Raw genomic sequence first — 23,881 nt, 5'->3', positions numbered from 1 at the left:
TTTAAGTTGCCCTCACTTTTAGAAATAGTCTCTTTATTTAACTCTCTTCATGTTATCCAAATTGAGGTACAGTGAGCTTTCTGCTTGGAACCTGATGGATATAGTATTCTTACCACTTTTACAGAAACACCTATTGTCTGTCACTTTTAAGTCCTTCAAAGTCAGTGACTACAATTTCTATTTCTTGTAATCACAAGATTTTCAAGTGAGCCACTTAACTTTTCTGTTTAGAGTTTGGATACATTTTACTCAATCCCTATCATACCTCTCTGTACTTAAACACCTTACACAACAGCAAACTCCCTACTCCTTAAACTGTTACCTTTAGACACATCTGACTGATAGAATATGTATATGCAACTTGCATCCACTGTCCTTGACTTGTCCCTTTGGGTAATGGAACAAGTCCGATTTATATTTCATTCCTCTGTTCTTCAGGAAACAGGATTTTGAGTTTTTTTTATTATTTCTCTTTGAAGTAGAGTGTCTAGAACAGAATCTTTTTCTGTGAGTTGACTGATCATGCTTGAGTTGGGCATAAGCATGAATACTTTATCTAGAAGGCTTACTACCTCCAAGGAATGAATATGAGGAGGATCAGCACCTCTTTCTTCCTTGCGTTGCTAATGTCAGGGGAACATGGTTCAGCCCCACTCTGTGCCTTCCACCTCTGCTAAGTTAAGTGTCACATCGTATGTACAGTTGTCTTTGATGATGGTTTAATTTTTTTTCTTACTGTTGGATTTGTTCATATTTAAAGGCCTTCTATCAAGAGTGTAAAGTAGTTTACGAATTTCAGGTCTTTAGAGGGCTGTCTGCTATCCAATTTTCTTTTTTTTTTTTTTGCTTTTCCTCAATTATCAAAACTACACTAATCATCCTTTTAATACTTAAGGAGGCAGTGTTGAAAGTATTTGCTCAACTTTTTATTTAGATTTAAAGTCTGACAGCAGATATCAGTACACTTAGAGATGCTTATTATTTGTTCCTTTTCTTTCTCGACATTCACTCTGTGCTTATACCCATTACTGTACCTCTTACATTTTGGAAATATAACAAAATAGTGTATTGTAATGGAGTATTTTATGGTTATTAATCAAATTTACTTTAAGGAAATGTTCTGGAGAATGTTCTTAAGTGTACCATTCATTTCAGTCAGTTTTTTAAATGAAAGTCCAATTTATTTTTTAACAGGCCTCCAAAATCTCTCTCAGGTTCTTTAATTCTTCTTTCTGATTTATTCAGTGAGCTCATTCCCCATTTCATTTTTTGTTAGATTGCTTTCACCATGGCAGAAATCTGGAAAATAAATCCTCTTGTATTTAATGTGTGCTTTGGTTTAATCTGGATGAATAAAAAAATGAAAACAACTCATTAGAAAGTAATTTTGATTGTTGTAAAGAGAGATGTTGACATTCTTAATCTTTAATATAATGGTTAGGAAATATATTTCAGAGGCTGCTCCTTTTCTCCTGCCTTCTGTTGCATTATTAAAAACGAAACAAAACATACTTGTGATTCTTTTCAAATTCTTCAAAACGGGTTTTACGATAGCTGATTGTATATGGTCCATTTCTTTTTATCTTTTGGAGCAATGGTAGATGAAAACTGCTTTTCTTTTCTGTACTGTTTGTGTGCTTTATCTACAGGTCTGTTATTCATGCATTAGTTTGTATTTTATTTATTTTCTTATTTATTGGCCTTTCCCTAGAAGCAAAGCTCCTAACAGAGGGTTATCCTCGTATCTAATGTCTGGCACAACCAATAAATGGTGTTGAACGTTTGTTGGCAGAATGTAAGTTACTCATGACATTCTGCCTGTTTATAATAGAGAACAAAACACATAGTTCTCAAGAAGTTGCTGCTTCCAAAAAGTAATTTATTTCTTTTATAATTATGGTTTCTAAATAACCCACTCTTGTAAAGTTGTCTTTTTTTTTTTTTTCCTGAGGGAGATGCAGAGAGACAGGAACATCAAGCTGTTCATGTATATGCCCCGAACTGGGATCAAACTGGCAACTTCTGCACTTCAGCACGATGCTCCAACCAACTGAGCTATCTGGCCAGGCTTTAATATTTTTTTTTTATTTGTTTTTATTGATTTAGAGAGATGGAGAGAGGAAGGAAAAAAGAGGGGAGGAGGAAGGGAAGCATTTATTTGTAGTTTAACTTAGTTTTGCATTCATTGGTCACTTTGCATGTGTGCCCTGATTGGGGATCAAACCTGCAACCTTGTTGTTTTGGGATGACACTCTTAACCAACTGAGCTAACCAGTCAGAGCAGAATTGTGCTTTTTAATTTAAAATGTCATCCACTATCCATCATTCATCTATCTATTTATTAATTACTAAGAACTGTTTCATCTATTTAAGGAATAAGGAATAAGGTTTTAAAATTATATTTATTTCCAGTAAATTCTCATCAAAATCAGTTTCCCAAAACTGATATTGTGATACTTTAAATTTTTATTTATTTATTCATTTTAGAGAGGAGAGGGAGAGACAGACAGAGAGAGAGAGAGAGAGAGAGAGAGAGAGAGAGAGAGAAGGGGGGGAGGAGCTGGAAGCATCAACTCCCATATGTGCCTTGACCAGGCAAACCCAGGGTTTCGAACCGGCAACCTCAGCCCTTCCAGGTTGACGCTTTATCCACTGTGCTATCACAGGTCAGGCTTGTGATACTTTAAGTGTAGCTTGAGTGCAAATAACTATAGCACAACCATGGATAGCTAACGAAGCAACCGTTTCAGCTCAAAACCCCTGGCAGTACATTTTATACTATATTGCTGATGTAAAGAATAGACAAACTCCAGTTTCACAGTATATTCTAAAAATATGACTACTGTATAAGATCTCTGAAAACAGTACTGACTCAAACTACATGGCAGGAACCTGGTTTCTTTAATTACTGATGTGCTTACCTCGTTTTCATCTCATTGATAACAGCTAAGGTTCAGCAAAGAATTAAGGCAATAACTTCAGAGAATAGTTCAGTGGTCTGAGTAAATATTTCATATACATTATTTTGTACATTTTGTACTTTCCAATATTTTCAGTATGTGTTTTTGACTGGGGTCCATCACTTCACCAACCTAACATTGGAATGATATTAAAGGCTTTCATCACTTCCCCTCTTTCTTTCCAGTCTGGCAGCAAGCCCTGACATTGCACAAGCATCTCTCAGTGCTTCCCATAGTTTTGTGCACACATTCGGCATCCTGGCCTCATTCTCCCTCTAGCCCTTTTTTATTGTAAAGGGTGCCAGAAGTCCCTTGACTCCATTCCTATCCAGATTAATGCTCTTCCTAAAACACCACTGGGATCATTTCACTCATCCACTCAGACAATGACCCGTTTCCAGCCATCCACTGCAGTAAGTTCAAAGTCCTCTGACTCACTTTCAAGATCTCAACTTTTCTTCTCTAAAATACCTTATTCTTTAGTCAAGGAGATCCATGCTGCTATCGGCTGTCTGCTCTTTTATCCACCCTATCTCAAGTGCTCTTCTGCCCTCTCTTTGCCTCTGACTTCTACTCATTCTTCAGATCGTCCAGGACTGTTGCAGAGGTTCTCACTCCTCTTTTCACATCAGACACATGTTTCTTTTCCAGGAACTCTTAATGGATGTATAGTAAGACCCATGTGGAGGTATAGGTTTTGGAGATGTTGGCCTGAGATTGAATCTTAGCCACATACTAGTCTCAAGTGGACCAAACATTGCACCGAGTATGTACTGTGTGCCTGAAGGATTCATAGAGGTCACATGCTTCAACTAATTCAATCTCTTCAGTAATTTTATAAGTTAAATATGTGATTCCCATTTTAGACGGACAGACTGAGACACAGAAAGGTTGAGTAACCTGAGGTCACACCATTAGTAAGGAGCTAAGATGTTTGGCCCCTAGACCTGCTCTCCGAGCTCTAATGCTATTCTTGCCTCTTCAAGATGTATTTTCAATAACTTTTAGGGACTTTTAGGATTGATTGGGCATTACTTTTTCCTCTCTCACTGAGGGTCTTTGAAGAGAAACCCCTCTCATTTAACAGTACTTTTGGTGTTAGTGTGCCTGGAAGTGTGTGTATATGTGTGCCTGTGATTCTGAGATCATCATTGAAGTTGCACAGGGTGACCACAGGGCAGTTTAGGGAGGCCTAAGTCCATCCACAGGACCTGTAATTCTACCCCCAACCCAGGATCTGTATTGTAGAAAGAACATGTGTAGAAAAATGAATATTTAAAAAAAATCAGTTATACCACTTGCTAACTAGGTATCCTTGAGAAGTCTATTCTCTCTGAACTTTAGTTTTCTTAGCTCTAAAAATACTAAATCCTACATCACTGAATTATTAAATGAGGTAATTCAGTGAAGTGCTAAATGTAAAGTGAATGCGTAGTGTCTGGTATGCAGAGCTGTTCAAGAGAGGCTCTGAGGCTCCATATTCTACCCAGGCTCATGGCTTTCCTTATCCCTGCTGATGAATTTCCCCTTTGTCCATATTGCTAGCCGGGCCCTCATTTCTATATCACTAACTGTCCTTCACTTTGCCTGTCTTCTCTTACATACTGTCTTCTTCATGGAGCTTTCTGTGATCCCTTAACTGCAATTAATGTCTCCTTTCTGTGAACTGTTTCACTTCTAACCCTTCATCATAGTCCTTCATCTATATATATTATGACTTAATCTTTTCCACTGAACCCAATGCTAGAAATAAAAGATGAAAGCACAGTCCATGCCTCTGCTGAGCTCACTTGCTGTCTGGTAGGGGAGAGAGACTCCCCAATGGCCTTTGGTACTACTTAGTGATAAGGATGGTTCTAGATTGCTATAGAAATAAAGTTAATAGAGCCATTGTGAGGAAGAAAGAAGTGAATCTGGAGGACATCAAATAGGGGCAACTGAACTTGCCTTAAAGGGTGAGTGGAGAGTCTGCAGACGGGATTGAGGAAGAGTGTTTCTGTCAGAATTTAAACATTCTGACCAAAGGCTCACCCTTATGAGAGTGTGTGGTTTGTTCGAAGAGCAGCAAGAGTACTCTGTGGCTAGGATTTCTGTGGGCAGCAGAGAGAAGGGAAGCTAGAGGGGGCAGTGTTTTTCTTTCTTAACAGAATCAGTTGTATGTCTATAGATCTAGCTTAAAAGCAATTTTTGTAAAAAAAATAAAATAAAAAAAGGTGTTTCTTTATTATGTCCATCTGAGCCAGCATTGAGGCTTGACTATTCAACAACTTAATATCATCTCGGGTGGCATTAAGAGAAAGATTCAAGCAGTGTGACTATGTTTCTAAATTGGAGGTGTAGTGCTGGGTGTCACTCTGAAGATTTCTTTCAGGCTTTGACAAATCAGAGAATGATCAGAAGTGGCTGCCACAATGAAGAGAGGCTCATAACATCATAATATGATGTTATGAAAAATGGGTATGGGGGATTTTACAAGGGGAGAGCATGATTGCTCACTTCCAATCCTTGGAGGGTGATTTGGCAAAGTGAACATTATAAAGTTTTTCTTTCATGGGTAGATGTTGGATTAATAAGTAGAAGTTATTAGTGTCTAGAAGGAGTTTCTAAGAATGGATTATTAGGTAATCAAATTTTCAATACTGTAATATCCATGGAGACTGAGTTGGACTCCTGATTCTGTCATCAGGTAATAGACTGGATCACCTCTTCTGACACCAAGCTCTTAAGAGCCCATGACATATATTTAACATAGTGTTGGTTTTACATAAAATTTGTCATACTTGGAATCTATTAAAAGAGTTTGTGCCGGCCTGACCTGTGGTGGCGCAGTGGATAAGCGTCAACCTGGAAACGCTGAGGTTGCCAGTTCAAAACCCTGGGCTTGCCTGGTCAAGGCAAATATGGGAGCTTCTTGCTCCTACCCCTTCTCTCTCTCTCCCCTCTCTATAATGAATAAATAAAATCTTTTAAAAAAAATTAAAAAAACAGCTTGTGCCAAAATATGGTAATTTAATATATCCACATGACAGACAATACAGACAGATAAAAAGTTTTAGAATCAAATTTTATTTCTCATTTTGTGACTTTGAGCAAGTTATTCCCCAAGCCCCTATTTGCATGTTCAAAAACAATGGATAATAGCAGTTAAGTCACAAGGTTATTCAGAGGATCAAATATGATGATGCATATAAATCCATACATATATCATAAAAATATTGTTATTGAAAGTAATTTTTCCTTTTCTATAATATATTATACTATGACTTTCTAAAAGCATTGAGAACCCTATTGCAGATATAAAATATAGTGGCATTGCCTATTTTTTCTTAAAGTAAAGGATTTCTTTTATCATTCAGGTCCATTTTTGAATGTTTTTCAAATGAATAATAAATGTCAGTTTATCCAGAATGACAAAAGAATGATGACAGAGCCACCTAAAATTGTAACTCATTCTCCACTATCTGAAGCATTTTCAGATTCCAGTATAAAGATGCACCTTTCTATAGTTATTTCTTTCACTTTATGTTAATACAGACACATATGCATAAAATACTTGACCCTAACAAAAAATATTAAATCATTTTGCTTATTAAGAAATAATTTAAAAGTAATAGTGGGCTTTCCAGCTTAGCTCTTTAACTTAAAAATGGAAAGTTTGGGCCTGGCCGGTTGGCTCAGTGGTAGAGCGTCGGCCTGGTGTGCGGGAGTCCCAGGTTTGATTCCCGGCCAGGGCACACAGGAGAAGCACCCATCTGCTTCTCCACCCTTCCCCTTCTCCTTCCTCTCTGTCTCTCTCTTCCCCTCCTGCAGCCAAGGCTCCATTGGAGCAAAGTCGGCCTGGGCGCTGAGGATGGCTCTGTGGCCTCTGCCTCAGGCGCTAAAATGGCTCTGGTTGCAGCAGAGCAATGCCCCGGATGGGCAGAGTGTCGCCCCCTGGTGGACGTGCCTGGTGGATCCCGGTTGGGCATATGCGGGAGTCTGTCTGACTGCCTCCCCGTTTCCAGCTTCAGAAAAATAAAAAAAAGGAAAGTTTGTCTGTGTTTGTGTGCATACATGCACATTTACACCTGATTACTTGCATATACACACACATTAAATAGAGGTGCAGATTGTTAGACATTCTTTCTCATGCTTGAAAGTCTCTGAATTTTTAATAGTTGTTTCAATTAAGAAAAAGTTGGACATAAAAAGAGCATGTTGGGAGAAATGGTGTCATGAGAGATATTCCTGATCTGTCCCCTTGAAATTTCAACAAATTGAACAATATAACACAGTGAAGGAACCCAAGCTGGGCTTACAGTCAAGCCTTAAAGATACATGTGTTGAATGGACTAAAGGTGGGACAGGTTGAAATGGGAGGAGGAAGATAAAATGCATTTGTGGTTGGCTCCAGAGAGAAGACAAACCCAGAGTGACTGCTTTTTTTCCCCCTCTGCTGTACTGTGTGAAGGAGGGAAGCTCAGGCTGTCTCTGTTTTGTCTGAGGGGTGTGGAGAAGGAAACCTGGAGTGACTGGGTCTCCTATGTCAGGAGGAGTGGTGAGATAAAAAGGTGGGGGAGTGAGAACTAAACCAAAGCAGCAGCAGAGCATGGGGTCATGGCCAGTGTTCCCCCAGTCTGCCTGAAATCTGCACTGGGCAGAAACAGAGAAAATTAAAGTGTAACCACCAGCCTCTCAGATCCCACCTCCCTCAGCTCACGGATATGGAGAGTTGCAGAGACAAACTCCATAGCTAGCTCTCCAGAGTCACTCTCTACCCGGAAGAACAGAAGCGCCCTATGTCTGGTCCCCTGGTCTGCTAAGACATGGTGAGGAGTGCCTTGAGGCCTGAGATAAGCATTGCTAGAGCCAGAAAGCTGGAAATCCAAAGTGGTAAAGCTGGAAAGTGGAAGCTGTAGCTGAAGCTGTCAAGTCCAACCCACCAATAGAATTGCGGCCCCACCTGAATCATTGCAACAGCAACATCTTACTGGAGGTCAGCCCAGGAATTGCACAGAGCTAAACCTTCTAATACAATGACACCTACTGAAAGAAAACAGTAACCTGACAAGCAAAAATTTATTTTTTCTGATCTTTCTTTTTTCTATTTTGGATTACATTTTCTTTCTTTCTTTCTTTCTTTCTTTCTTTCTTTCTTTCTTTCTTTCTTTCTTTCTTTCTTTCTCTCTTTCTCTCTTTCTCTCTTTCTCTCTTTCTTTACTTTTCTGAAGTGAGAGGCAGGGAGGCAAAGAGACAGATTGCCACATGCGCCCAACCCGGATCCACCTGGCAAGTCCACTAGGGGATGATGCTCTGCCCATCTGGAGCATTTCTCCATTGCAACCAGAGCTATTCTAGCACCTGAGGTGGAGGCCAGGAAGCCATCCTCAGCGCCTGGGTCAGCTTTGTTCCAGTGGACTCTTGGCTGCAGGAGGGGAAGAGAAAGAGAGAAAGAGAGAAAGGAGAGGGGGGAATGGTTGAGAAGCACATGGTTGCTTCTCCTGTGTGCCCTGACAGGGAATCGAACCCAAGACATCCACACACTGGCCGATGCTCTACCACTGAGCCAGCCGGCAAGGGCTGAATTTCTTTTTCTTTAATTTTTCTTATATTTTAGTGGGTATATTATTTTTGATTTTTTATTGTTTTTCGATCTTTGTTTTCTGTGGTTTTTCCTTTTTACTTGTCATTATTCTAAATTTTAATATTTTTATTGTATTATTTAATTTTAATTTTTAGGTTTTTTTTTGTTTTTTGTTGTTGTTTTTTTGTTAGCATTCTTAACAATACCTCTCTCAAATGCTATCAAGGAAGAAGAAATCAAATACCATGGCTACAAAGACAGAGACATAGTTCAGAAAAAACATGAAAAAAAAAAACATGAAAAATCTCCAGAAAAAATTCTCAAGCACATGGAAACCGTGGAGTTAAATGATAGAGAATTCAAAACTGAAGTTCTTAAATTACTAAAAGATGCAAGAAAACACCAATAGGCAACTTAATGAGCTCATCAAGGAGATTAAAATTTTAAAAACAGAGTGAAGAACTCAATATATGAATTGTAAATTGAGGTAGCAAGTTTAACTAATAAACCAGAAAGAGGAAAGAATCAGTGACATCAATGAAAGGCAACTAGAGATGCTACAGAGAGAAAAGGAGAGAGACTCACTAATTTTAAAAAATGAGAGCATTCTCCAAGAATTATCTGATTCAATCAGAAAGAACAATATAAGACTAATGGGTATATCAGAAGAAGAAGAGAGGGAGAAGGGAATGGGAGATTATTCAAACAAATAATTGATGTGAATTTCCCAAGCCTATGGAATGATTTAGAGCCTTAAATCCAAGAAGCAAACATAACTCTGAGTTACCTAAACCCAAACAGACCTTCACCAAAGCTCATCATAAAAAATTGTGAAAAATCAATAACAAAGGAAGAATCATCAAGGAACTTGGAAAAGAACATAACATATAAAGGAAGGCCCATAATCATCAGACTTCTCAGCAGAAACTTGACAAGCCAGAGAGGAGACCCAAACATTCAAAGTATTGAAAGAGAGGAATTACCAGACAGTACTATATTCATCAAAGTTATCCTCCAAATATGAAGGAGAAATAAAAACTTTTGCAGAATACAGAAGGTGAGGAAATTTATCACCAGAAAACCACCACTGCAGGAAATACTCAAGGAGGTTATTCAACCAGGCACAAAGAACAAAACAAATCAAAACTACAAGTAAAAGCAAGCTCACCAAGGTCACAATAAAAACAAGAATAATTTGTGACAACAATAACCTAAAAGGGAAGAAGAAGATAAATATCTACAGTAGCAAAGGAGGATGGAGTACAGAAGTACTCATAAGACAAAGGACTCTTGTATATATGAACATTTTTCTTTTAATAACCTAATAGTAACCACCCATGAAAAGCCACTACTGAAACACACAGCATAAAAGAAGATGAAATGGGATAGAAGTATGAAATACCACCAAACAAAAACAACTGACAGAAACAGAAAACAGTAAAACCAAACAAGACATACAGCTACTAGAAAACAAAACATAAAATGGCTATAGGAAATCCTCAAGCCTCAGTACTTACCCTAAATGTAAACGGACTGAACTCACCAATAAAGACGTAAAGAATAGCAGATTGAATCAAAAAGCAAAAGCCAACCATATGCTGCCTTCAGGAGACACATCTAAGCTGCAAGGACAGAAGTAGACTCAAAGTGATAGGTTGGAAAACAATTCTCCAAGCAAATAACATTCAAAGAAAAGTAGGTGTAGCCATACTCGTATCTGACAACACTGACTTTAAGACAACAAAGGTACCCAGAGACAAAGATCGACATTTTATAATGATAAAGGGAACATTGTATCAAGAAGTCATAACACTTCTTAATGTATATGCACAGAACCAGGGAGCAGCAAAACATATAAGACATCTACTAACTAACTGATTTAAAATTAGAAGTAGACAAAATGATAGTCATTGGAGATTTCAACACAGCATTGCCGATTCTAGATCAAGCATCCAGACAGAAAATCAATAAAGAAATAGCCTTAAACAACATACTAGACCAAATGGACATAATAGACATTTATACAACATTTCATCCCAAAACACCAGATTATATATTCTCCAGTGTGGATGGAACATTCTCAAGGGTAGACCATATGTTAGGCAACAAAACTAACATCAACAAAATCAGAAAGATTGAAATTATACCAAGCACATTTTCTGACAATACGGTTTTAATTCAACTGCATAAAAGAAGTAAGGAAACCCACAGAAATGTGAAAATTAAATGACATACTTCTAAAGAATAACTGGGTCAAAGAAGAAATAAAAGCAGAGATCAAAATATATATACAGACAAATGAAAATGACGACATACCAAAATTCCTGGGATGCAGTGAAAGCAGTAATAAGAGGAAAGTTTATCTCATTACATGTTTATATCAAGAAACAAGAGAGATCCCGCCCTGGCCGGTTGGCTCAGCAGTAGAGCGTCGGCCTGGCGTGCGGGGGACCCGGGTTCGATTCCTGCCCAGGGCACATAGGAGAAGCGCCCATTTGCTTCTCCACCCCCCACCCCCTCCTTCCTCTCTGTCTCTCTCTTCCCCTCCCGCAGCCAAGGCTCCATTGGAGCAACGATGGCCCAGGCGCTGGGGATGGCTCCTTGGCCTCTGCCCCAGGCGCTAGAGTGGCTCTGGTCGCGGCAAAGCGACGCCCCGGAGGGGCAGAGCATCGCCCCCTGGTGGGCAGAGCATAGCCCCTGGTGGGCGTGCCGGGTGGATCCCGGTCAGGCGCATGCGGGAGTCTGTCTGACTGCCTCTCCCCGTTTCCAGCTTCAGAAAAAAAAAAAAAAAAAAAGAGAGATTCCAAGTAAACAACCTAACATCACATCTTAAGGAACTAGAAAAAGAACAAAGGCAACCCAAAATTAGCAGAAGACAGGAAATAGTATAAATTGGAGCAGAACCAAATGAAATAGAGAACAAAAATTATAGAAAAAAATTAATACAACAAAGAGCTGGTTCTTTGAAAAGATTAATAAAATTGGCAAACCACTGGATAGGCTCACTAAGGAAAAAAGAGGAAGGACTTATATAAACAAAATCTAAAATGAAAGAGGAAAATTACCACAGATGTTATAGATATACAAAGAATCATAGTACAATATCATGAGAGATTATATGCCACAAACTCGAACAACCTAGACTGACCAGGTGGTGGTGGTGCTGTGGATAGAGCATTGGACAGGGACACAGAGGACCCAGGTTCAAAACCCCAAGGTCATCAGCTTGAGCGTGGGCTTATCCGGCTTGAGTGCAGTGTCGCTGGCTTGAGCATGGGATCATAGACATGACCCCATGGTCACTGGCTTGAGCCCAAATGTCACTGGCTTGAAGCCCAAGGTCACTGGCTTGAGCAAGGGGCCACTTGCTCTGCTGTAGCCACCTGGTCAAGGCACATATGAAAAAGCAAGCAGTGTACAACACTTAGTTGCCGAAACAAAGAATTCATGCTTCTCACCTCTCCCTTCCTGTCTGTCTGCCCCTCTCTCTGTCTCTGTCACCAAAAAAGGGAAAAAACCTCAACAATCTAGAATAAATTGATAAATTCCTAGAACAATACAGTCTACCTAGACTGAGTCACGAATAAGTGGAAAAACTAAATGGACATAAGCAGGGAGGAAATAGAAACAACTATCAAAAACCTCCAAAAATAAAAGTCTAGGACCAGATGGCTATACTAGTGAATTCTACCAAACATTCCAAGTTTTGGGGAGAGGACCTGAACAGACACTTCTCCCAAGAGCACATACAAATTGCCAACAGATATATGAAAAGATGTTCATCTTCCCTAGCTATTGAAGAAATGCAAATCAAAACTACAATGAGATAATCATCTCACACCTGTTAGAATGGCTATTATCAACAAGACAGGTAACAAGTGTTGGAGAGGTTATGGAGAAAAAGGAGCCCTTATTCAGTGCTGGTGGGAATGCAAATTAGTACAACCATTATGGAAGAAAGTATGGTAGTTCCTCAGAAAATTAAGCTTGGAACTACCATCTGTCCCAGCAATACCTCTACTGGGTATCTACCCCCAAAACTCAAAAACATTGGTATGTAAAGGCCCATGCACCCCCATGTTCATTGCAGCATTATTCACAGCAGCCAAAACATGGAAACAACCAAAGTGTCCCTCGATAGAAGATTGAATAAAGAAGATGTGATATATGTATGCAATGGAATACTACTCAGTCATGAGAAATCATGACATATTGCCATTTACAATATGGGTAGACATTGAGAACGTTACACTGAGTGAAATAAATCAGAAAAAGCTAAAAACTGTATGATTTCACACATAGGTGTGATATAAAACTGAGAGTCATGGACATAGATAAAAGTGAAATGCTTATCAGGGGGAGGGTGATGTGGGGGAGGGATGGGGAGAAGGGAGTATAGAGGGTCAAGTATATGGTGATGGCAAATGATTTAACTTTGGGTGAATGGTATACATTATAATCAACAGTTCAAATGTTATAGGATCATTTACCTGAATCCTATATACTGTTTTTGATCAATGTCACTGTATTAAATTTAATTTTCTAAATAAAACATTCCTATTTTATAAGTTTTAAATTGGTGTCTCACATGTTTAAAGGATGAATTTTTCTGCATATTTTCTTGTAACAAAGAGTGACATAATAGGAAATAAATAGGCTAAGATGATGACTATTTAAGTGTTTATTATTATTGTTAGTATCTTATAATTTACTGTGCTTCAAGGACTCAGCTTTGGGGACATTGAACTTCTGAGTGAAAATGGAAACAGAGATAGAGAAACAGATTTTCATACAATTATACAAACATGCACACACACATTTTATTTATTTTTATTTATTTATTTTTATTTTATTTTATTTTTTCTGAAGCTGGAAACGGGGAGAGACAGTCAGACAGACTCCCGCATGCGCCCGACCGTGATCCAACCCGGCATGCCCACGCCCACCAGGGGCGATGCTCTGCCCACCATGGGGCGATGCTCTGCCCCTCTGGGGCGTCGCTTTGCTGAGACCAGAGCCACTCTAGCGCCTGGGGCAGAGGCCAAGGAGCCATCCCCAGCGCCCGGGCCATCTTTACTCCAATGGAGCCTTGGCTGCGGGAGGGGAAGAGAGAGACAGAGAGGAAGGAGGGGAGGTGGAGAAGCAAATGGGCGCTTCTCCTATGTGCCCTGGCCGGGAATCGAACCCGGGTCCCCCGCACACCAGGCCGACGCTCTACCGCTGAGCCAACCGGCCAGGGCCACACACACACATTTTATACATGTGCTCCTAAATACACATATCTATAAGCTAAGTTTTAATGAGCTTTTACTATGTTCCAGGCACTGTGTTAAGTCCTTTACATGGGTTATTTCATTTAATCCTCACAACAGCCTCTATGAGGTAGCTTCTATTATAGTTCTCATTTTTCATATAAGCAAACTGAGCTTTGTAGAGGTTAAGTGTAAATAGCTGGTAAGTGGTGGAAACTGCATTTTAGCCAAACTTTCTGACTTCACAACTGGAACTTTTAACTGCCACTTTGCACTGCTGGTGCTTGTGTAATCACGACTCAGACTTGGAAAAGGTATCTGTCAGTTTGTGTAGCCTCTCTACTGCATGCAGTGACGTCCTGAAATCCTTCTTCGTCTCGGACCGATGGCCAGTCAGTCTGCTTGAGTAACTCCAGTAATTGGAGTTTTACAACTTGACGAGACAGCTCATTCCATTGCTGGACAGCTCCTATCACTGGATGTTTTATTCATCTATGCGCTGGAAATTTGTCTCTAATTTCCATGTATTGGTTAGTTCTGCCTTCTGGAGATAGTGAATACCTCTCTCCCTCTTCTGTCTGGCAGCCCTTCAAATGTGGTGCTCCTCCAGGTCTTCTCTTCAGCAGTTCCACATGATGTCTCCAGAACGATCACCGTTATAGTCTCCCTTTGGGACAGTCTGGTTTAATTGGTTGATTCTGACAAGTTTCAGTACACAGAATTGGACCCCAGTGTGGCAGTTGGTGCGGTGGAAAAAACTAGTGTCAGCACTGCTGCTTACTATGTGACATTGGGCAAGTGATAACATGGTTGAGCCTCAGCCTCTCGTTGTTAGTATGGATATAATAACTACCCTAATACTATAGAGCATTATTGTGTGTGTCAAATAAGATGGTGCTGGGGGATGTCCTCTATGGATCTCAACCCCTGCCTCTGGCCAGTCAGCTTCCCTCTCCTTGGCTGCTGTTCCACACTTCCATATCAGGCTAACTTCCTCCCTCACCTCCCTTTGCATCTTTGCTTAAGTCCTTTGCTGATTGAAGCCTTTCTTGATTACTGTATTTACAATTGCATCCAATCCTTTCTCTCTCCATCTTACCTGAATTAGTTTTTTTAGCTGTATTTATCACAATTTGCTTACCAATGTTTTGCTTATTTATTTTGTGACTCCCCACCACTAGAATGTAAACAGTATGAGCTTAAGAATTTATTTCTATTTCTGCTATATTCACTAGACATAGCTGGTAATAAAAAATTGTTGAATAAATGAATGAATTAGCATCATGTTTATGATTCTGTCAGAAAGTACAATGAGATACTTCTCAGTTTTTTGAACAGAAGAAAGGTACAGCTGGCCAAATTTATGAATCATTCTTTTTTTATACTGCAGGTTCATAAATTAATTGGTCAGTTAATTTCCTTGTACTGCAAGGCTATTTTCTGACAGAAGAGTTATCTGAGCTGAATTCCTGAAGTGAAATATTAGAATTCTCAGATTAAAAAATGTTACTGAAATTGAAAACAATGTTCTCTATCACTGGCTTCAATTTCTTTTTTTTTTTTTTCATTTTTCTGAAGCTGGAAACAGGGAGAGACAGTCAGACAGACTCCCGCATGCGCCCAACCGGGATCCACCCGGCACGCCCACCATGGGGCGATGCTCTGCCCACCAGGGGGCGGTGCTCTGCCCATCCTGGGCGTCGCCATGTTGCGACCAGAGCCACTCTAGCGCCTGAGGCAGAGGCCACAGAGCCATCCCCAGCGCCCGGGCCATCTTTGCTCCAATGGAGCCTCGGCTGCGGGAGGGGAAGAGAGAGACAGAGAGGAAAGCGCGGCGGAGGGGTGGAGAAGCAAATGGGCGCTTCTCCTGTGTGCCCTGGCCAGGAATCGAACCCGGGTCCTCCGCACGCTAGGCCGACGCTCTACCGCTGAGCCAACCGGCCAGGGCCTGGCTTCAATTTCTAATAACAAGGTCCCAGTTTGGTGGGTAAAGGTTTATTTTAAAGTAACAACAAATAATTGTTTATGGGCTCATTGTAGCCAATCAGATATCTAGATATCTGATTGACAGCTACAAGTCCTTTGTTGCAGGGGTCTCCAAACTTTTTACACAGGGGGCCAGTTCACTGTCCCTCAGACCATTGGAGGGCTGCCAAATACAGTGGTCCTCTCACCACCAATGAAAGAGGTGCCCTTTCCAGAAGTGCAGTGGGGGCTGGATAAATGGCCTCAGGGGGCCGCATTGCGGCCCGCGGGCCTTAGTTTGGGGACGCCTGTTAGAGTGATCGCAACCCCAGCTAGTTGACTGTTTCTGTGTTAGTATGATTTTTAGACTTAGTGGATGAAGGGGGTGTAACGCATCAAGGGAGGCAGAAATGCCCATGTATTTAGGCACTACCAGTAGGAGGTTAAGTTCGGCCAGAAGGGTGCTAGGATCTCAGCTTGCCTGCCAGCATGAATAGTATCTAAAAAGCATGTTACCTGCCTAGATAGAATTCTCAAGGTTAGTTTAAGAACACCTCATTCATCCACTTGAAGGGAATTAGGGGGTCAAGATTACTGGGGATGCAGGGAGTGCCGAGTGTCTGGACTGATTGCTGTCTTCTGTAGTTGAGTGACTTGCAAATCGAGCTAGCTGGCTGCCTGATTTGAATGGACTAAAACTGAAGTCAGCAGAACATCTGATTGTAACAGGTGATCTGTCTCCTGGCAGGCTAGAGAGGAAAGAATAGCTTCAGAGCAAAAAAGTGTCTTGAGATATAGGAAAAAAATAAAAAGATACACTTTCCTAACCCAAGAGAGTTGGCTCTAGAGCTCTGAATTATTGACACATGCTTTTTGTTGTTTAATGTTTGCACGTCTACTCGGATCAGATAATGCTGTCAGCAGTTAGTGCTGTGTCAAACTTCTAAATTTAAATCTGCAGAATCATGTTTGGTCAGAGTGCCTGAAAAATCCTACAGCTTATTTCAATTTATTTTTAATTTGCTTTAAAATATATTTTAATCACGAAGGAGCTTTCAGCTGAATATTATAAATCTATCATTGCTAAATACGGAAATGTTGCAAATATCCTTGACATGGAGAATAATGGTCAAATGAATGGTTTATTTATTTTCTGTTTTTGGGAAGGCATGACATGTGTTTAGAAGAACCTGTATTTGTAGTAGATGTATGAAAATGTCTTTATAATTTTACAAAATATATTATAATTAAAATAATTCACTAGGGATATCACTGACACAAGGTCAATGTAAATTTTAATTACTAACAGCAATTATGATAGAAGCTTTTGTTCAGTAAACAATTACCCTTTCTAGAAAAGTGAACATTTGCGCACAGAATAACTGTTTTTCTAGTTATACCAGAACTGCATTTGCATTCAAGCTAATTGGCTGTCAAGGAAGACAATGGTCAATGTAGTGGTTAAACTAATAAAATTGGGTACAAGAGTACAAAATAAGACATTATATGGTTCCTAGACTCATTTCTTCCCTCAAATGGCAGTGTAACAGCATAGCTATAATAGTAGTACTGGCACTAGTAGTGATAGAAATAATAATTCTTGAGCATGTTTACCAGTACCATCATACATGCTTTTCAACATGATTCACTTTGGTCTTTAAAACAACTTTATCAGAATGTTACATATATCCCCTAAACCATGTGTTGTTCAAGGGTCAGCTATATTTTTCATTTTATGGACAAAGTGAGATATAATCATTCTGTCATTCAGCTGGGAAAGGGTAGAGCTGGATTCAGCCTGCTGGTTTGTCATTCTGAAGTCTGGCCCTTAGTTCTTCTGTTACCTAATGCAGGTGAGGATATACTTATTCAGACCTGCATGAGGATGTCAGTGGAGGAGTGAAAGAGGGGAAGATGACATATCCTCTGGCCCCCAAGGAAATTAATCCTGACAGAAAGAAAAGACAAAAGCAGATCATTAAGAGCCAGAGTCAGTGGTTCGGGGGATGAGTACTCCAACAATTGTTGCAAAAAGGAAAAATCACTGGGGTCTGAAATGGTTAATGAAGACTTCTGGAAGAGGTGGACTTTGAAGTATGCTTTAGTGCTGATTAAGTTTTTTGCCACAACACAGTATAACCTTTAGTGTTCAGGTTTTAGTAATTCTATGAATGGCATGCTATTAGAATTCTAATGTTTATCTTCAAAGGGGGTTTTGGACACTTTAAAAATATAGCTCAGGCCCTGGCTGGTTGGTTCAGTGGTAGAGCATTGGCCTGGCCTGTGGATGTCCCAGGTTCCATTCCCCATCAGTGCACACAGGAGAGGCAACCGTCTGCCTCTCCACCCATTCCCATCCCCATCCCCTTCTTTCTCTCTCTCTCTCTGTTCCCCTGCCTCAACCATGGCTCAGTTGATTTGAGTGCATTGACCCCTGGTGCTGAGGATGGCTCTGTCGAGCCTCTACCTCAGGCACTAAAAATAGCTCAATTGTGAGCATCAGCCCTAGCTGGCCAAAGCATCAGCCCCAGGTGGGAGTTGCTGGCTGGATCCCATTTGGGGCGCATGTGGGTGTCTGTTTCTCTACCTCCCCTCTCACTCGGAAAAAGAAGAAAAAAATATGTGTAGCGCAAATATGTATACACTTTCTATGTTGTAGTTCATTTCTAAAAATAAATATGTTATAGCTTCTCCTAAAATGTGGAAGTAGATAATATTGGCTTATTAACAGTGTCTTCTGTATAGATATGGAAGAAACAAGAGTTTAGAGCAGTGTTTTGGAAGAACAGAAAGGTAGTGTTCTGCTCTAAGAGAGAACAGTGCTTCCCCATTTCATGGTAACACCTATAGTAAATGCTTCCTTTCTTTAGCAGTTGGCTTGGGCTTGACTATATTGACTAAATGAATACTTTATTCAAATCTTATGTCTGGGCCTTTGTTATGAAGATTATTCAGTCATTTCAACAGAAAATAAAATATTTAAAATATATACATGTTATGACTTTTTAAAACATACAAAAAGGCATAAAGAATAATACAACAAATATCAGTGTGTGCAACTTCCAGCTTAAACAACTAGATTTTTGCAAGGCAGGAGAAACTCTTTCTCTTTCTGATTTCACCCTTCCTTCCCCTGCAGGATTAATCATATTGCTAAATTTGGAATATATCACTCCATGCATTTCTTTGTACTTGTCTACATATGGTTATATTATTAAGTTATTTATAGTATTCTTTTTTTTTTTTTTTCATTTTTCTGAAGCTGGAAATGGGGAGAGACAGTCAGACAGACTCCCGCATGCGCCCGACCGGGATCCACCCGGCACGCCCACCAGGGGGCGACGCTCTGCCCACCAGGGGGTGATGCTCTGCCCATCTGGGGCATCGCTCTGCTGCGACCAGAGCCACTCTTGTGCCTGGGGCAGAGTCCAAGGAGCCATCCCCAGCGCCCGGGCCATCTTTGCTCCAATGGAGCCTTGGCTGCGGGAGGGGAAGAGAGAGACAGAGAGGAAAGCGCGGCGGAGGGGTGGAGAAGCAAATGGGCGCTTCTCCTGTGTGCCCTGGCCGGGAATCGAACCCGGGTCCTCCACACGCTAGGCCGACGCTCTACCGCTGAGCCAACCGGCCAGGGCTATAGTATTCTTTATATTAATTATATCAAATTATATGCATTTTAATTTTTGTTTTTTAATTATGAGATGTATTCATTTTGATTTGTATAGCTCTAGTTAATTAATTTTTATTGCTTAATAGTATTTATAGCATAAGTATACCATGATTTATTTAACTATTCTATTAACATATTTAGATACTATTAATTTTTATCACAAATAATACATTTGTGAACAGTTTTGAACATGTCTGTGCATATATATGTGACAGTCTTTTATATTTCTAAGACCATTTTCTTAGCTCTTCTGTGACTGTTCATCTCTTTTGCCCATTTTTTCTAATGGAGCATCTTTTTTTTTTTTTGTAGAGATTCTTTAGATGTTTGAATATTCATTCTTTATTGACCACATGTGTTGAAAATATCTTTGCCTTGGTACCCAGACTTTTTAATTTTTAATGTAGTAAAATTTGTCATTCCACCCCCTTTATTATTTATAGCATACATATCTAGTTTAAGAGGTCTTCCATATTGAAGGAATAAAATTCAAAAGTGTGCTTTAAAGCTTAAGATGAAAATAATCACACATGACCATCTTCTTAAAAATTGATAGTCAAAACTGGCTCATACATATGCAGTTACATTTTTAGTCAACACCAGTTTACTCAAAACAGATTATTGTGAGATGAACAATGAAACTGCCTAAAATACGAGTGTCTTCACTGTTTATTTAATTCCTGTTTTCAGGCTGAAATTCATAACAGTTTTGGAATGGACCTTTGCTTAAAGAAAGCAATTACAGTAGTCTGAAAGTGATATTGTTTCCAGAAACAGAGTACGGTAGTGGCTCAGTATACTCCTCAAACCAGCAACACCAATGCCGACCTGGGAACATGTAAGAAATGCAAATTATGAGGCCAACTTCAGACCTGATAAATCTGAAACTGGTGGGGAAGCCTAGGATTCTGTGTTTCAACCCCACAAGGTGATTCCAAGGCAGGCTCAAGTGTGAGAACCAGTGAAGCAGCACAAAGGAGGAGAAAGAACGGATTGATTATTTTCTGGACTGCTTGTGTGCTCTGCATTTGTGAAAAACTATATTTACATGGTTTGCCTTTCCACCCATTGCCTTTTTTGGCCTTTGTTTCTAGATGTTTGCCCACAGTGGTAGCCACATGTGGTCCAAGTGAAGTATAAGTATATAACTGACTAACCTTTTCTCATGGACTTTCTTTAAAAGGTTTGCTCCTGTTACTTGCTGATATGTGAAAGAACATTGGGACCACTGGACTTCAGATAGCTTGCTTTCACATATGCACACATCAGTAGACAATATTTTGAGGGAACCTCTATGCAGATTTCCAGATCTTATTCCTGTCCAGTTTCCTCCTGTATGATATTTTACCCTGACCAAGTCTTGTGTCTCTGGCCTCTCTGAATTTCTAGTGTAGGCCTTCTCAATTACTGATATATTCAGGCTCCGTTTGAGTCCCACCTCCATAAACTATGACCTGGACACTGCCTTCAGACAAGTTGGCACAGTATGAGGCTTAGCTTGTTTCTCTTCTCTAAGGAATAATAGTCCTGCACTGCTTTCTGCTCCTGCTCAGTGTTTGAAAACTTGCTTTATATATTATGTTTGCCTTCTAGTTGTTTAAGGCATTTGTAAATATGGTCCTTTTAAACTCCTTCCTTGCTAGAAACCCATTTTACTAAGGTAAACTATTGTTGGCTCTGACTAAATTAACATACCTATGTGTCCCAGCCCCATATCAAGATATAGTATACAGTGGTACCTTGAGATAGAAGCAGACCAACATACAAAAAAAATTTTTTTAAGATACGAGCTGTGACTTGGTCTGTATTTTTGTTCGAGATCCGTGCAAAATTCCGAGATATGAGTCGTGATTTGGGAAGCTGCCGCTAGTTGGTGCATTGGCGCACAGATCCAGTATTGGCAGCACAACACCAACATCTCGTTTTTTCTCATGTGTTACCCGCAGAATCAAGTCGAATCTCGTGCACTGTACTTATTCTTGCATCATTTTTGCATTTTTTTACTAACTTTTTTTGTGTGCTATCATGGGGCCAAAGAAAGTGAGTGTAAAGGACAGTGGTGAGAAGAAGAAGAGAATGATGTCAATAGAAGTAAAGCAAGAAATAATAGAAAAACATGAGCGTGGTGTATGAGTGATTGAACTGGCAAGGCTGTACGACCACAACACATCTACAATTTGTACCATCCTTAAACAAAAGGATGCCATCAAAAGCGCAAATCCAGTGAAAAGGAACTACAATTCTGTCCCAATTAAGGACAAATATCCATGAAGAAATGGAGAAGCTTCTGCTGATGTAGATGAAAGAGAAAGAGCTGGCAGGAGATACAGTGACAGAGACTGTAATATGCGAAAAGGCACGTATTAGTTACGGCAACTTGAAGAAGAAAGAACCATCAACCTCAAAAGAAGCAGAAGAAGATATGTTTAAGGCAAGTCACAGCAGATTTGAAAATTTCAAGAACAAATCTGGTATCCGCTCGGTGGTGAGACATGGTGAAGCTGTGAGTGCTGACGTTAAGGCAGCTGAGGAGTACATCACACGTTTTATTGCACTTATCGCAAAGGAAGGCTACATCCCCCAACAAGTGTTCAGCTGTGATGAAACAGGATTGTTTTGGAAAAAAATTCCCTGGAGGACTTTCATCATTGCAGAGGAGAAGAAGCTGCCAGACCACAAACCCATGAAGGACCAACTTACACTTGCATTGTGTGCAAATGCTAGTGGTGACTGTAAAGTAAAGCCACTGCTAGTGTATCATTCCGAAAATCCTCGAGACTTTAAGATTCACAAGATTCTGAAAGAAAAACTGCAGTTTATGTGGCATGCCAATGCTAGGGCATGGGTTACACAGCAGTTTTTTATCGAATGGGTAAATCTCGTCTTTGGTCCTGCAGTGAAGAAATAGCTTCAAGAAAATAAACTCCCAATAAAAGCATTACTAATCCTTGATAATGCTCCAGCCCACCCACCTGGTCTTAAAGATGACATTTTCGATGAGTTCAAATTCGTGAAAATCTGAAGGTCCTCTACCTCCCACCCAACACGACTTCAATCTTGCAACCTGTGGATCAGCAGGTCATTTCCAACTTTCAAAAGCTTTACACACAGCACTTGTTCAGCTGCTGCTTTGAGGTCACTGAGAATATAATTCTAATCCTTTGAGAGTTTTGGAAAGATAACTACATCGTGATATGTTTACGCATTTTTTTTTTTTCTGTATTTTTCTGAAGCCGGAAATGGGGAGAGACAGTTAGACAGACTCCTGCATGCACCCGACCAGGATCCACCCGGCATGCCCACCAGGGGGCGACGCTCTGCCCACCAGGGGGCAATGCTCTGCCCCTCCGGGGCGACGCTCTGTTGTGACCAGAGCCACTCTAGTGCCTGGGGCAGAGGCTGAGGAGCCATACCCAGCGCCTGGGCCATCTTTGCTCCAGTGGAGCCTCGGCTGCAGGAGGGGAAGAGAGAGACAGAGAGGAAGGAGAGGGGGAGGGGTGGAGAAGCTGATGGGCGCTTCTCCTGTGTGCCCTGGCCGGGAATCGAACCCAGGACTTCTGCATGCCAGGCCGACGCTCTACCACTGAGCCAACTGGCCAGGGCCTGTTTACGCATTATTGACTTCACATGGCAAGAGGTTACAAGAGGAACCTTGAACTTGGCATGGAAAAAGTTATGGCCTAATATTGTTGCAGACAGAGACTTCAAAGGATTTGAACCAGAGACCGAGACAGAGGTAGAAACATTGGAGGAGATTGTGTCCCTCGGAAAGTCGATGGGTCTAGAGGTAGATGAGGGTGATGTAAACGAGCTCACCGAGGAACATGAGGAGGAACTCTCAACTGAGGAGTTGAAGGAGCTACAGATGATGCAACATATGGAGCTTCTGCAAGAGATTAGTAGTGAGGAGGAGGTAGAGTTGGAGGAAGTGATTTCTACAAGCAAAATTAAAGACATGCTGGCAATGTGGGAGAAGCTTTCAAGTTTCATTGAAAAGAAACACCCAGAAAAAGTTTCAACTTCAGCACTTTTTAATGACACTTGTTTGTCACATTTCCATAACATTTTAAAAGGTAAGCAAAAGCAAACCTCTTTAGATAGATTTTTACTCAAAAGTCCTGCAAGTGAAAGTGCCGAAAGTGTAATCAAAGAGACAAAAAAGAGGTGATGATTAAATGAAAAATACATAATGTTAAGCTTAGGTTAAGTTTAAAGTTAAGAAAGTGCACATTTTTACAATTAAGTTTTTGTGGTTTCATTTTAAGTAAAGAAAGTGTAGTTTTAGTTTTTTTTAAAGTAAAGAAAATGCAGTTTTAGTTTACATTTAGTGTTAAGAAAGTGCAGTTTTAGTTTATGTGTCTACAGTGCCTGCATCCCTTCCTCCCTCCCTCCTCCTCTGCCATTCACCTCTGTTAGCTGCACTTGTCTGTCTCCAAGGTAAGAATACAGTACTAAATAATACTTTTTTTCATTT

At 40.3% G+C, this 23,881-nt stretch overlaps 1 protein-coding gene across 1 annotated transcript in view; it reads left to right on the top strand.

Annotated features, from left to right (window-relative positions):
• The window catches only part of MEI4 (meiotic double-stranded break formation protein 4), a 189,156-nt gene that overhangs the window by 6,982 nt on the left and 158,293 nt on the right, over nucleotides 1-23,881 (top strand). The gene's annotated exons all lie outside the window — the stretch shown is intronic.

This window comes from Saccopteryx leptura, chromosome 1 (genome assembly GCF_036850995.1).
Source record: "Saccopteryx leptura isolate mSacLep1 chromosome 1, mSacLep1_pri_phased_curated, whole genome shotgun sequence".
In the NCBI taxonomy this organism is placed as follows: Eukaryota; Metazoa; Chordata; class Mammalia; order Chiroptera; family Emballonuridae; genus Saccopteryx; species Saccopteryx leptura.
Note: the sequence above shows the minus strand (reverse complement) of the source record. Positions and strands in the feature narration are given on the sequence as shown.